The following is a 14,709-nucleotide window of genomic DNA, read 5'->3' as shown; positions in this document are numbered from 1 at the left end:
ACTTTTTGGAAGAGTTCTGAGTCTTCTTACAGATCAGAACCAGTTGAAGGTTGTTATGACACCTCAATTATACGAAAAGGTGATTGCCTATGCATCATGTTATTTGAAGGATATGACCAGAACTAGTGTAGAGTTACTGGTGGGCCAGGTAGCCAACATCATGTTTGAGTTACTCTTGTAGAAAGGATTAAAGGAAAACAGTTAAGTGAACCATAGATGGGAAGAATTGAGGGCAATGTCTTAGCTAGATTAGCTAAGGATCATGCAGTGTTAGGTATAAGTTTATTGTGGTATAAGGACCAGACTTGGGATCCGATGAACACTGAGATTAAATGAGGGATTCAGGATGGATCTCATACTACTCTCTTATTCTCTTCGTCCAGGCAACAAGAAGATGTACCAGAATATGAAAGCTTTATTGTAATGACTTGAGATGGATATGGACGTAATGGAATGCATGACGAAGTTCTTAACCTGTTAGCAGGTCAAGACAGAGTATCAGAAACTAGTAGGGCCATTACAACCTTTGAGTATTCCATAGTGGAGATAAGGAAACATCGTGATAGGTTCGTGGTGGGGCTGCCCAGGATAGTGGGTCAACATGATTTAGTTTGGGTCATTATGGACCAGTATTTAAAGTGAGTTCACTTCTATCAATAAGGACAAGTAACACAGTAGATCAATATTCAGATCTTTGTGTGAGAGAGGTAGTACGCCTTCATGGAATTTGAGGTCTATCTTATCAGATGAGGACTCTGTTTCTACTTCCAAGTTTTGGGAAAGGTTGCAGAAGGCGATGGGTATACATTTTGAATTTAATAAAGTATATTATCCTTAGACTGATGGTAAATTAGAGAGAGAGCTATCCAGTTATTGGAGGGGCAACTTATGAGATGAGTGAGGTATTTTTTTGGGATCTTTAGGTAGTTTAGGGGATCATTGAGGTTTTTTAAAAGGTTAGAGTTTGATGCTCGATTCTCAGAATAAATGGAAAAGTTGTGTTGATTTGAGATGCAGGAACATGGAGTTTCGAGTGGAAGACTGTATCTTCCTTAAAGTATCACCATGGAAAGGGGTGGGGAGATAAGGGCAAGTTGAGCCCTAGATTAGTAAGATCATTTGGTTCTATATATGACAGGTCAGTTTTCCTTTGGATTGGCCTTATCTTTGGCACTGTCAGCAATATACAGTGTATTATGTATTTTCTTGTTGAGGAAACATGTGTTAGATGAGACTCATGTGTTGAGTTATGTGAATCTGGAGATTGAGGCTAAGTTATCCTATGAGGAATAGATAGTTCAGATTTTAACAGAAAGAACTAGGTTTTGAGAAGGAAAGCTATACATTTAGTTAAGGTATGATACAGAAACAGTGAGGATAAGGGAGCGACCTGGGAACTGGAATCAGATATGCAGAATTTATATTCTGGGCAGTTCAGATAAATTTCGAGGACGAAATTTCTATAAGGAGGGATAGTTGTAATGATCCAAATTTCCTAATAAGGTTTGAGACCTTGATTAGGAGGCCGGGAGGGCCATAATTGATCTATTATTCCATTAAATGATTATATGCATGATTATGTGAATTATATTATTATATGATGATAAATGCATGCATATGGATACATTTTCCATTACAAGGGCATTTTGGTAATTTGTCCTGTTGAGGGCATATTTGTATATTTTCATGCATGTTGATGAATTATGAATGAGGCCACATTATAATGTGGATTTGTTCGAGCTATTCAGCATGAGACGATCTTTGAATATAAGTTAGCGGTTTGGTTATAATGGGGTTAATTTACTGGGCTCGGGGTGAGTCTCGGGGTAATTTGATGATTACTACATTACTAGGAATTAAAGGGTAATGGGATAAGATGTATTACTATTTGAGAATATTGGGAATAATGGAAATTTGAGGACGTTAATTATAATGAAGGAGATAGACGGGAAAGGACAGTTTTGCCCTTGGTGGCATAAAAAGAAAATAAATAGGCTTGGGGGCATTTAGGTCATTTGACCTTAGGATATGTTTAAAATCAGATGGCTGTCGAAACCTTAGAACCAAAAATAGACCTTCTTTCCTTCCCCCACGATCATCTTCTTCTCTCCTTCCTCGTTTGAAATTTTGAAGCTTCTTTTGAGGATTCAAGCTAGGGAATCAAGCCTTGAGGGTCTAGATTGTGTTCTACCATTGAAGAGGGTTTAATCTTGAGCTTGAGGTAAGAATTCAGGCATGGAACTTTGGTTTTTGCCCTGTTTTTCTTTTAGTTTTTAGCTGAGATTTTCGATTGGATAGCTGGGAATTCAATGAGGTTTTTGAGAAATTTTGCTTGGGTTTTGATGAGGTTGAGGTATGGATGTAGTTTTGGGGTTAAATTATATGTTTGGATGATGTTTGGGGTTGATTTTTAAGCTTATTTTTCAGGGGAAATCGCAGGGAAGAAGACCAGAATTTTTCTGGTCTGTTAGTGGCGCCCCAGCGCTAGGCAGAGGAGGGCAAGGGTGCTCTCTGACTTGGGGCAGCACCCCATCGCTACCTAGCAGCACCCTAGTGCTAGGTCATTCTCCGCAAGACCTATTTTTACGGCTCGGGATGACTTTGGCAGCTCGGGGGATGATTCCACTACCCCATTTGGGTGAATTGGGAGTCCCGAGAGCACGAGATTGATCCTGGGAGCGAGGTTTTAGATTATAAACCTTTTATTGATTTATTCTATTGATGGAATTCCATATTTTGTTATGACTAGGTGACCGCTAAGGGATCAAAGGATTGATCTTTTTCAAGGGTCATTTTTAACGTATCTCACTTCGAACCAGAGGTAAGAAAACTGCACCCAGTATGTGATGCGTAAGATACATGAGATTAGGGCATGGCATGAATGTTGAATATGAGATTGATCAGAGATTGAGTCTCTGTAATTGCACATGATTATAATTATGCTTCTGTTTATTGATTAAGCATGCTAAATGCCTCATATCTGAATATTTGACATATGATATATGTCTGTTTGCATTACCTCATTGAGGAAGCACTGACTTATTAGTAAGGGAACGACAATGCTGTCAGTATTGATTGTGAAGCTGTGACTTATTAGTCAAGTTCGGCAATAGTATTGAGCACTGGTCGTATGGTATTGACATATGAGTCAAGAAAGATATTAGCATGTTTAACGCAAACTGAAAAGATTAGATCTAATCGACATAAGCATTATCATCATAAGCATGAAATGCTTGATCGACCTTATGTTCGATGAAAACTAAAAGCACTTGTCTAGTCTAAAGATTAGTTATTTAGAGCTTGAGCCAAAAGGCTAAGGTGACCTACACGTCACATGGCTAGGAGGGTATGGGACCTCAGAGATAGACTTATCAGTCATCTATATAGAGATGAACTTATCAGTCATCTACACAGAGATGGACTTATCAATCCTCTACACAAAGATAGACTTATCTGTCATCTAGACAAAGATAGACTTATCAGTCATCTATACAGAGCTAGACTTATCAGTTATCTACACAGAGAAAGACTAGTTAGACATCTATACAGAGATGGACTTATTAGTCATCTACATAGAGATGGACTTATCAGTCATCTATATAGAGATGGACTTATTAGTCATCTACACAGAGATAGACTTATCAGTCATCAATTTAGAGAGAGACTTATTAGTCGTCTACCTCAAAGAGGCTTATTACTCATCTATCTCAGAGCGAGAGACTTATTAGTCATCTGCTCAGAGCGCGAGACTCCACAAACGTTTATTTGTACCTGCTTGCATGCATGAGTAAGGTTATTACTGCTAGGCATGCTTATTATGATTTAATAACATGTTATTACTTGTTCTTGAGCATATTGAGTTTTCTTGCTGATGTGCCAAATGGGCATGTAAATGTGGTCTTCTCTTGGTCTTCAAGAGCAATAACAATCTGATTATAACCTGAATAACCATCTAGAAAGCAGTAGTAAGTGTGTCCCACTAATCTTTCAAGCATTTGATCGATGAATGGCAAAGGGAAGTGGTCTTTTTGAGTTGCAGTGTTCAACATTCTATAATCAATGCAAACTCACCAACCTATTTGGGCTCTCGTAGGCACTAACTCATCCTCATCATTCTTTACCACAGTGTTGCCTGAAATCTGAGGAACTACTTGAACTAGACTCACCCACTTGCTATCTGAAATAGGATAAATCATACCCACTTTTAAGAGTTTTAGTATCTCCTTTTTACCTACTTCCATCATAGGTGGATTTAACCTTCGGTTAGCTTCTTTAGAAGGCTTTGGCCAATGTTCAAGGAGAATATGGTGCATACACATAGTTGGGCTTATTCCCTTGATATCTGCTATGGTGCACCCTATGGCTGTTTTGTATTCCTAAAGTACCCTTATCAAACGATCCTCTTGTACTTGGGTAAGTTGTGTGGTAGTAATAACTGGAAATGTCTCTTTCTTACTCAAGTAAACATATTTGAGATGCTTCAGTAGTGGTTTTACTTCAAGCTTGGGCGGTGATTTAACAGATAGTTGAAGTTGCTCATAAGAAATAGGCAACACTAAGAACGACCCCTCTTTAGAAACCTCTCCAACAATATTGATGCAGCCACCGTCTCCTTTACTTCAGTAGTGACATCGTCTTTCTTCAAGTCTATTGGTTCCCTCAAAACAACATCTAACCCATCCTCTCCGTGTAAATCAAGAATTCTTTGCGACAATGTGTCCAGAATATCAATTGAAGAAATTGAATGAACATCACTTGGATACCTCAAAGCCTAAAAAATATTAAAGCGAATAACTTCACTATCAAACTCCATGGTCAAAGTTCCTTCATGAACATCTATTTTTGTTCTAGCTGTCTTTAAGAATTGGCTTCCCAATAAAAATGGTGTAGAACACGGAACTCGGTCTTCCATATCAAGAATGTAGAAGTCCACTAGAAATACAAATTCATGTACTTTAAACAATACATCCTCTACTACTCCCATTGGATATGCATTAGAATGATCCGTTAATTGTATGATCACCCCAGTTTCTTCAAGTGATCCCAAATTCAAAGAGGTGTAAATAGAGTAAGGCATTACATTGATTGAAGCACCCAAATCTAACATACATCTATCAATCCTTTTATTTCCAATAGGCAAGGAATAGTGAAGGTGTCCGGATCCTTACACTTTGGTGGAAGTTTCTTTTGAAGAACCGTCGAAACATTTTCCCCCAAACTCACCTTTTCATTCACTTTTAGCTTCCTCTTATTGTTGCATAACTCTTTTAAAAACTTTTCATATCAAGTTACTTATTTAATGGCATCAAGTAAGGGAATGTTTACCCAGCCTTGCGAAAAGTCTCTAGTTATTACTGTTCAACTTCATTTTTCTTGTCTTTCTCAAACGACTACGAAATGGAGAAGTAGTGACATAAGTGGGAATAGTTGGTTTAGGTTTGGGTGTTGTGGTTGGGGTTTCATCTTTGTCTTGTTGGGCAGATTGGGTAGGAGGTAATGGTGCATCATTTGAACTTGATGGAATAGTAGGTGGATCTTAAGTCTTGCTGTAATGCCCCGAATTTCCTAATAAGGGTTAGGTCCTTGATTAGGAGGCCGGGAGGGCCATAATTGAGTTATGATGCTATTTAATGATCATATGCATGTTTATGTGAATTATATTATTATATGATGGTAAATGCGTGCATATGGGTGTATTTATAATTATAAGGGTAATTTGGCCGAACTGGGCGTAATTGTGTATTTTGGGTGCATGGTTGTGATTAATTAATATAGCCACATTAAAAGGTGGATTGGTTCGAGCTATTCGGAATGAGACGATTATGAAATGTAAGTGTTCGGTCTAGTCATAACGGGTTTAAGTTCGGGGCTCAGGGTGAGTCTCGGGGTCATTTTGATGATTAGAACATTACCGGGAATTAAAGGATAATGGGATATGATTTATTGACATTTGAGAATATTGAGAATAGCAGGAATTAGAGAGCGTTAATTATAATTAATGAGATAAGCGGGAAGGGACAGTTTTACCCTTGGGAAGGCTTTAGAAACTTTTAATGACCTAGGGGTATTTAGGTCATTTGGGTTGGATTTATATTGACTTCAAGGCTGTAGAAATTCAGAACAAAAACAGAGCATCATCCTCATCTCCTTCTTTCTCTCCCGTACATTTTCCTCCCTTCACTTTCCTTTGAATTTTGAGAACCCAAACCGAGGTAACAAGCTAGGAGATCAAAGGTGGGAGCTTAGAAACTTAGTTCAACCATTGAAGAGGGTTTAATTCCAAGTTTGAGGTAAGTTCCAGCCATTAATTTTATGGTGTCCTCTGTTTTGGGCTTTAGTTTTCAGCTTGTGAATTCTTTGTGGAAAGTTTGGATTAATGGAAGTTTTGATTGATATTTAACTTGGGTTTTGATGGGGGTGAGTTGTAGATGATGTTTAGTGGTTGAATTGGGTGTCAGGTTGAGGTTTGGGACTGGTTTGAAGGATTGGTTTCAAAGAAAAACGCAGGGGAAGCAAGCTGGTGGCTTGCTGGTTTACGTAAAGGGCCGCGGCCTGGCTGTGGTGAGCCGCGGCCTGAGTGGATTTCTGGGGAGGCTTTGCCTCTGTCTGAGGGGTGAGCCATGGCGCAGCTAGGGAGGGTCACGGCCCATAGAGGCAGTTTTGGCCAGAAATGGGGTTTTGACTTGGGGATGCTGGCTTTAGGCCTCGGGGTCGATCCTACTACCCGGTTAAGTGTGGATTGATGTCCCGGAGGCTAGATATTGGTTTGGGAACCTATGTTGATCATTTTTATTGATGGTACCCTATATTTGACTAGGTGACCGCTAAAGGACTAAAAGTTGATCGTTCTCAAGGGTCGCTCTTTTAATCATTCTAGCTCGAATCTGAGGTAAGAAAACTTCACCCTGTGTATATGTGACATGCATGGATATTCTTGATGCATGTTGGTTGATTATTAAACGTGACATGCATGGCTATTATTGATGCATGTTGGATTGTTAAATATAATGCACGTGATGCACGAGAACCATGTGATTAGGACATGCTTTGTATGCTGAGTATGATATCGTTCAGAGCTTGAGCCTCTGTGTCTGTGCATGGTCCTAATTGTACTAGTACCTGTTAAGTAAGCATGCTGAATACCTTGTTCATGGATATTGGACATGTGATATATGTTTGGTAGTGTGGCTTACCTGTGTATGGCACTGACTTATTAGTCAGACTCGACAATGGTGTTAGATCCATCTGTGAAGCTGAGATTTGTTAGTCAAGTTCACAATGAGTTGAACACTGGTCGTGTTTTACTGACCTAAGAGTCAAAAATGGCATAGCGTCATGAACGCCAAGCCAAATGAAGATTAGATCTAATCGATATCAGCAAGAATGACTCATATGGGGTATTAATGCTGGACCAACCTTAAGGTCGATGAACTTATAAGCGCTTGTCTGGTCTAAGACCAGTTACTCAGAGCTAGGGAATATGGCCCCGGTGACTGTTTGTCACACGGCTAGGGAACGCTGTTATAGGGTTATGACTCTATGGTCATGAGGAAGGTTATGTTGGTGACTATTCACCATACACCTATCTTGATCAAACTTATGAAAGGTTCTTTTGTCAGTTAAGCCCGGTTGACCCTAACGTCACATGGCTAGAGGGTGTTGTTCCCATATTAGTGACCTTTGACATTTGTTAAGCTCTGGTGATCCTATCATCACATGGCTAAAAGGTGTTGTCCCCATATTTGTGACTTTTGTGGTAGTCACCTATTTGTTTGGACTGTTGGTCCTGAATAAGTAATACAATCATTGTTGATATTATATCATGTTATATTGTGTTTTTTTGCTGGGCTTCGGCTCACGGGTGCTATGTGGTGCAGGTAAAGGCAAAAGAAAGCTGGACCATCCTTGAGTTGGAGAGCTTAGGTGATGACGTGTACATATGCAGTTGCTCGTCCGCCACGGCCGAGGTTGAGAAGGAACTAGGGTTAAACCCTGTTTTGCCGCATAGAACGACCTGTTGTAAATATTTTCTTGTAGTAGACTCTGAAATTATAATTTTGGGATCCCAACATATATATTAAATGTTCTAATGAAACGTTACATCTTATCCAAAGTTTTTAATCCCTAAACCTCTAATCATACTTAGCTGCACGATTTTGGCCAAATGACTCAATTAGCGAGTTTAGCACTGTTTACAAGGCACATCGTAACGGTCCCTGGAGTTGGGGCGTTACACTTGCCATCTCTTAATGTGATGGCATTAGCGTTTTTCCTTGGATTATAAATAGTCTATGAAGGTAAATAACCTTGATTATGTGGCTCAATTTGACTTAATGAAGTGGACATTTGACCCATAGTGTTCTCTAGATTTTTCAGGGATGCTTGAATGCTTTGAAGAATTACTTGAGTCTGTATGTTGGAGGCCAGTAACGTTTCTAGCATATCCTCCAGTGATGGATCTTGAGCTTATGAGATAATATGTTGTTAAGGCTGAGGTGCATAGGTTTGTTGTTGCCTTTGTTGATAAGGAACCCCTGATGGTCTAGTAGGTATAGTTTGTTGTTGATTCCCATATCGAAGATTAGGATGTTCCTTCCATCATTCGTTATAAGTTATAGCATAAGGGTCATACCTTTCCCTAGGTTGCCCTGGGAACCCCCCATTGCATTTACATGGTCATTGGTATCCTCTTGAAGTGTGGGACATGCATCAGAAGGATTCCCCACCAACTGACATATGCCACAAGTTCTCTCTTGCTGACCTAAAACCATTTGTTGAACCATACTAGTTAACTGCGCAAGCTGCTGCTTTACTTTAGAGTTTGTCTAATTTACTCCCTTAACGCTTCAAGAACATTGTCTTCATTTCATTCTAGGTATTAACAGTTCTAGGAGGAAGGTAATAGAGCCATTCCTTTGCAACATCCTTCAAAGAAAATGGAAATGCTCTTAATTTAATCTGCTATTTAGTAACTAACGTTGGTTTCATGCTAGAGAAGACCATTTGAAGCTCTGTCAAATGCTTATTCGGGTCTCCTAGTAGCCCATGGAAAGATGGTAGTAAATGAATGAGGCTCGACTTGAGTTCAAAGTTAACATCCAACGTCGGATATTGAATACATAGAGGTTGATGGTCTAGATTTGACACCACCAACTCTTTCAACTTCCTTTCCTGAGCCATCTAAGACTTAACGAATGTTTAAGAGTCAAAATTGTCGTCAGATGGTAATGGTATTTTTACTGGATTGACTTTCTTTGAAGGTTGAAAGATTGGATTGTTAGTGATAGTCTTTGAAGAGTGGGACAATGATGTCTCAAGATAATGCTTTATGGCTTGTAGTCTTTCTTGAGTATCGGAACCAGACATATACACCTGCAATAAAAAATTAAAATAGTGAGTATGTAGTTAATTAAATTGAATAATAAAAAGACTTACAATAGTCCCCGGCAACGGTGCCAAAAATTTTGATGGGTGTCGTATGCCGTATCAAGTTTTAATATATATTTTTATTCACTTTTACCAGCTACTTTAGTATAGCGGTAAATAAAGGTCGAACCCAAGACGACTATAATCAAATTATTATTCAAAATAAGAACTAAACTGAAATTAGAAAGATATTTTAGTTTTAAAAACTGAAAACACAAAATGAAATAATGATCAAAGATTAAATAACTAAGGATGAAACGATATTAAAGAGATGGTCAAGAATTACTCTCTACCTTCGACAATCAATCTATCAACAATGATGAATAATATTCCCTATTTCCATTTAAACTATTAACCCCGCAGATAACACTTAACCAGTCAATTATCCCAGTTTCCCTATTATACTTAATTTAAGCTAAGTGCTCTTAATTAACCCTTTTTACCCAGCGATAAACCCATTAAGCATGTGAACTATTTAACCTAGGTTCTATTTTTCATCACAATAAAAACACCCTTCACAGTATCCCAATTGTAATTTATCACTCTACTTAGAATCCTCATCAATTAAGTGAATAACAATCCTAAGATGATAGTAGAACAATACAAAACCCTAATTAGTGGTCATCTAACAAAGATATTACAAGATTCATAACATTCAAATAGAAAAATAGAAGCAATTTAATATAAGAGAATAGAAGGAATAAAATTCATCAATGCATTCAAGATATCATTTCTAGGGTTTTGAAATAACCCTCAACTATAAAGAAAACTAATCCACAATCATATTTATATTCATAAACATAAATATTCAATGAAAATTAAAGAGTTTTGAGAAGAAAGAAAAGCTAGATTGAAGAACGTTTTTGCTGATGTCTTTTTTCCTCCTCTGCTGCTATAGCCTCTAACATTTGCAATCCAAAGTTGTATTCAAGGTTAACCCTAATCCCATTTATAGCCCACTAAAAATTACATTTCAAAATTAAATTTTTAAGAAAAATGTTATCGCAGGCCACAACCACTAATTCCTGGTGGCTGCGGCCACAGGGTGTTTCTGGGCAAGGTTTGCATGGCGGCCATAGCTAGGAGATCATGGTGGTCGCGACCACTACTCTCTGACTCCCAAGCCGCGGCTAGTAACTGTTGGTGGTCGTGGCCATAGGCCAAAATCTGCTCGCGTTCTTTTTCTTCGTAATCTTTAACTTTAAACTTGTCCCGAACTTCATTTTCTCCAGTCCTATCATTGCACATCCATTCCTAACAACAAAAATATATCAAATTCATCTATAATACCTTATAAAATATTTTTTGGCTTATAAATCATAGTCTCGTAAAACAAAGCTAATAACACCTACTTGAAATTAACATTATCTAGATGTGAAATAATAACAAATATAATATCCAAAATACCCTTATCAGTTCCATACTTGGATTGCTAGTAAATCCACTTAGTTTACTAACTGTCCTACCATTGTTCTTTTCAAGCTTTATGCTTGAATCAAATGGTGTATTTGCCTCTTTTATTTTGAGATTACTAAACTTGTCAAGCATTTTCTAAACAAAGTATGCTTGACTTAAGGCATAACCCTCATTATTTCTTCTCACTTTTATACCAAAGAAGGTATCGACCTCTGAAAGGTCCTTCATTTAGAAAGTGGAAGATAGAAACCTCTTCATTTCTGTTATGCCTCTCATCTCATTACTTAAAATCAACTATCATCAATATTTAGACACATCATTATGACATAGCCATCACAAGTCTTAGAGTATAAGCACTTGTCCATTATTGTGTCTACACCCATATGAAACAATAGGTTTATCAAACTTCTCATGCCATTGTTTCTGTGCTGGTTTTAAAACATATAGTGATTTAACAAGCCTACACATTTTATGTTCATTTCTCCTTCGAACAACACCCTACGGTTGTTCCATATAAATCTCATCATCGCGATCTTCTTTTAGGAATGTTGTTTTGACATCCATGTGATGAACATAAAGATTATATATTGATGACAAGGAAAATAAATTTCTTTTTGTTGTTGTCCTAGCAACCAATGCATAGGTGTCAAAGTAATCAATTCCTTATTTTTGTTTAATCCTTTAGTTACTCATCTTGCTTTGAAGGATTTTAGGTGCCATCGATATGATATTCCCATGTGTGGTTTGACATAATGAATTTTATCTCATCATTTATTACCTCCTTCAAAAAACATAGTATCACGAAGACAGTGCTTCTTGGTAGGTTTTTGGATCATCCTCAACTTGAAGAATCATAGGATTTCCATGTGACTTCTTCAAGTATACCGTAGAGTGTCTTTACTTGAGAACATTTCTCAAATGATCCCAACTATTTAAGCCTTTGACTTCTCTGAGGCAATATAGGTTGCTCACCAACCTTTGGATCTTTCTCTTTAAGAGATTCTCCAACACCTTTGGATTCTTGAGAGTTGCTATCACAATATAACATATTCTCAAAGAACTCCTCTTCTCTTGATTCAGTTATCATATTAGACTCCAAGTCTATTAGCCTATATGCCTTGCTATTTGATATATAGCCAACAAATGCACACTTTATGACCCTTGGACTTAACTTGGTCTTTTTTGGCTCCGTGCTCTTGCAATAAGCAAGACTTCCCCACACTTTAAGATAGCCTAGGTTAGGCTTCTTCCTCTCTATAACTCATATGGAGACACATTGTTCTTTTTCAAAGGAATTCGATTCAATATATGACACGCAACAAGCAAGGCTTCACCCCACAATTTAGCATGTAAAAGCATAGAGTTAATCATCTCAAGATAAGCCATATTCTTTATTTTAGTTATTCCATTTTGTTATGGAGTGTATAGTGCAGTGCATTCATGTATAATGCCACGATGTTCATAAAACCCATTGAAATCATTTGAAAAGTATTCACCACCTCTATCACTTCTAAGAGTCTTTATTTTCCTTTTCAATTGATCTTCTACTTCAGATTTATAGATTTTAAATGCATTAAATGCCTCATCTTAAGTAAATACACATAAGTATACCTAGATCAATCATCTATAAAAGTCATGAAGTATCTATTTCCTCCTCTAGTTAACATGCCATTCAATTCACATAAATCACTATGTATTAAATCTAACAAGTTTCAACATCTATCAACACTTGAAAAATGTTTCTTTACCATTTTAGATTTAACACATAATTCACATTTATCATGCTCATTTGCATCACAATTAATCAATCCACATTTAACAACTCTTTTAACTGTGCTATAACATATATGAACAAGTCTATTATGCCACAAATTAATAGAATTAGTATTAGTCACATTACAAGATTTAGATGCCATATCATTATTGTCACTATCAAGAGCACAAAGTTTGATCATTCCATCACGTATAACCCTTTCCCTCAAAAGTGTCCAAATTATTCAAAGTGAGTTTACCGAATTCAAACTCCATTTTGATACCAGATTTACTCAATAAACTTCGACTCATAATGTTTTTAGTCATATAAGAAACATAGAAAACATTAATGTTGACGGTGAAATCTCGTCAACGAAATCAGATCAGAAAACTCAAAGATAAGTATGAAGATATTTAGATTTAGATAAAAACTTAGAATAAGCTTAAGGAAACGTAAAACACAGATCAACAATGGAGTAAGCCTTTGTATATGGCTCAATAGCCTGAGTGTACAATGAGTTTTTCCAACCCGTTTTCTGGAGAGGTAATGGTTTATTTATACTGGAGCTCTAATGGCTCCTCATACATTGTGGTCCCAGGGGACAAGACTGTACATAGGTACATCGCTTGGGTAGTGGCACAGGTCGTAGTGGAGCAGAATGTCATGGTGTCGGCCTGGTATGTGGTCAGAGGTGCGCACATAGTGCTTCCACTCTCTGTACCACTCTGTACCTCCACCACATGTGTGATATAGATGTCAGGGTCACGCTTCTGTCCTCTTCATGACCATACGTCCTGCACCCGTAAACGTACGGGTACTTTGTATTTGATGAATATGTTGGTGCGGGCACCTTGGGGATCCGCGTGACCATTGTTGTGTGAGGCCCTTGCACAAGGGTGCGCGAGGCCCTTGCACATGGGTGCGCGAGGCCTTGATGCCCACGTGCGTGAGGCTGGTGGCACGAGACGCCTTAGGGGGCCGTGGGACCATGAGTGCGCGAGGCCCTTACATATGGGTGCACGAGGCCCTTGGTGCGTGGCCGAGGGATGTCTAGTGGAGGCCATGTCTCGCGAGGCACCTAGGAGGGCGAGACGCTTTAGGGGGCTGCGTGACCATGAGTGTGTGGGGGTGTGACATCTCGCGAGAGCCTTTGGTGCGTGGGGGTGTGACGTCTCGCGAGGCACTTGGGTGCGTGAGGGCGTGGCGTCCCGCAAGGTTCCAGGTGTGTTGTAAGTGAGTGAGGTTTGGCGAGGCATGGAGTGCCTCGTTGCGCGTGACCTGGACCGCCTCACCACTCGAGGTTGGGCGAGGCTTGGTGCGCCTCGCTTTGCGAGACTGGGCGCAGTAGGGCGAGGCCTGGAGCGCCTCGCTGCGCAAGGCTGGACAGGGCTGGCCGAGGCATGGAGGGCCTCGCTACGCGAGGCTGGGTGAAGCCTAGGGCACCTCGCTACGCGAGGCTGGGTGTGGCATAGTGAGGGACACCCTTCTAGGCATGAGATCCATTCAAGGCATGAAACACCTTGATGGTGCGAGTCCATTGGCCTAGGGAAATGCTCACCTATAATTTCTATACTTTCATCGAGGAAAGCTTTAAGAGAAATTATTCCGTATTCACAAGACCCATAGGTCCGAGCCCTATAGCATGAATACCCGACCTTTAACCAAGTAGCCTAACCAGGGACCAGAGGTTTTTTCCTTGGTCAATTTTTTGGCATCCACAATTAATTAGGGTCACTTTCTTTTATTAGTGAAGAACACATCAATGCAGCCCCTTCCAAGTACCTTGGATCTCTTTTCATTTCCCATTTGGACTTCAAGTCCCACCTTTGCAGCTTCAAAGGTTTTGAAAATAGTTTTATCATAGGTTATATGAATGGTGGCACAAGTATCATACCACCATCCTTGCACCTTTCCTTGGGTTGCATTAACTTCACTCAAGGTTGTAATGATCTCAATATCAATTGCATTGACATGTTCACCTTCTCTTAAGGTTGCATTAGTCTCATCACTACATGCATGAACCATGTCAATTCTCTTTAGGGTTATCATACATTCCTCATAGAATGCATTCAATTCAATTAAGGTCACAAAGATCTCATCATCAATTGTATTAA

This window comes from Humulus lupulus, chromosome 3 (genome assembly GCF_963169125.1).
Source record: "Humulus lupulus chromosome 3, drHumLupu1.1, whole genome shotgun sequence".
Classification (NCBI taxonomy): Eukaryota; Viridiplantae; Streptophyta; class Magnoliopsida; order Rosales; family Cannabaceae; genus Humulus; species Humulus lupulus.
This window is presented reverse-complemented; position numbering follows the sequence as displayed.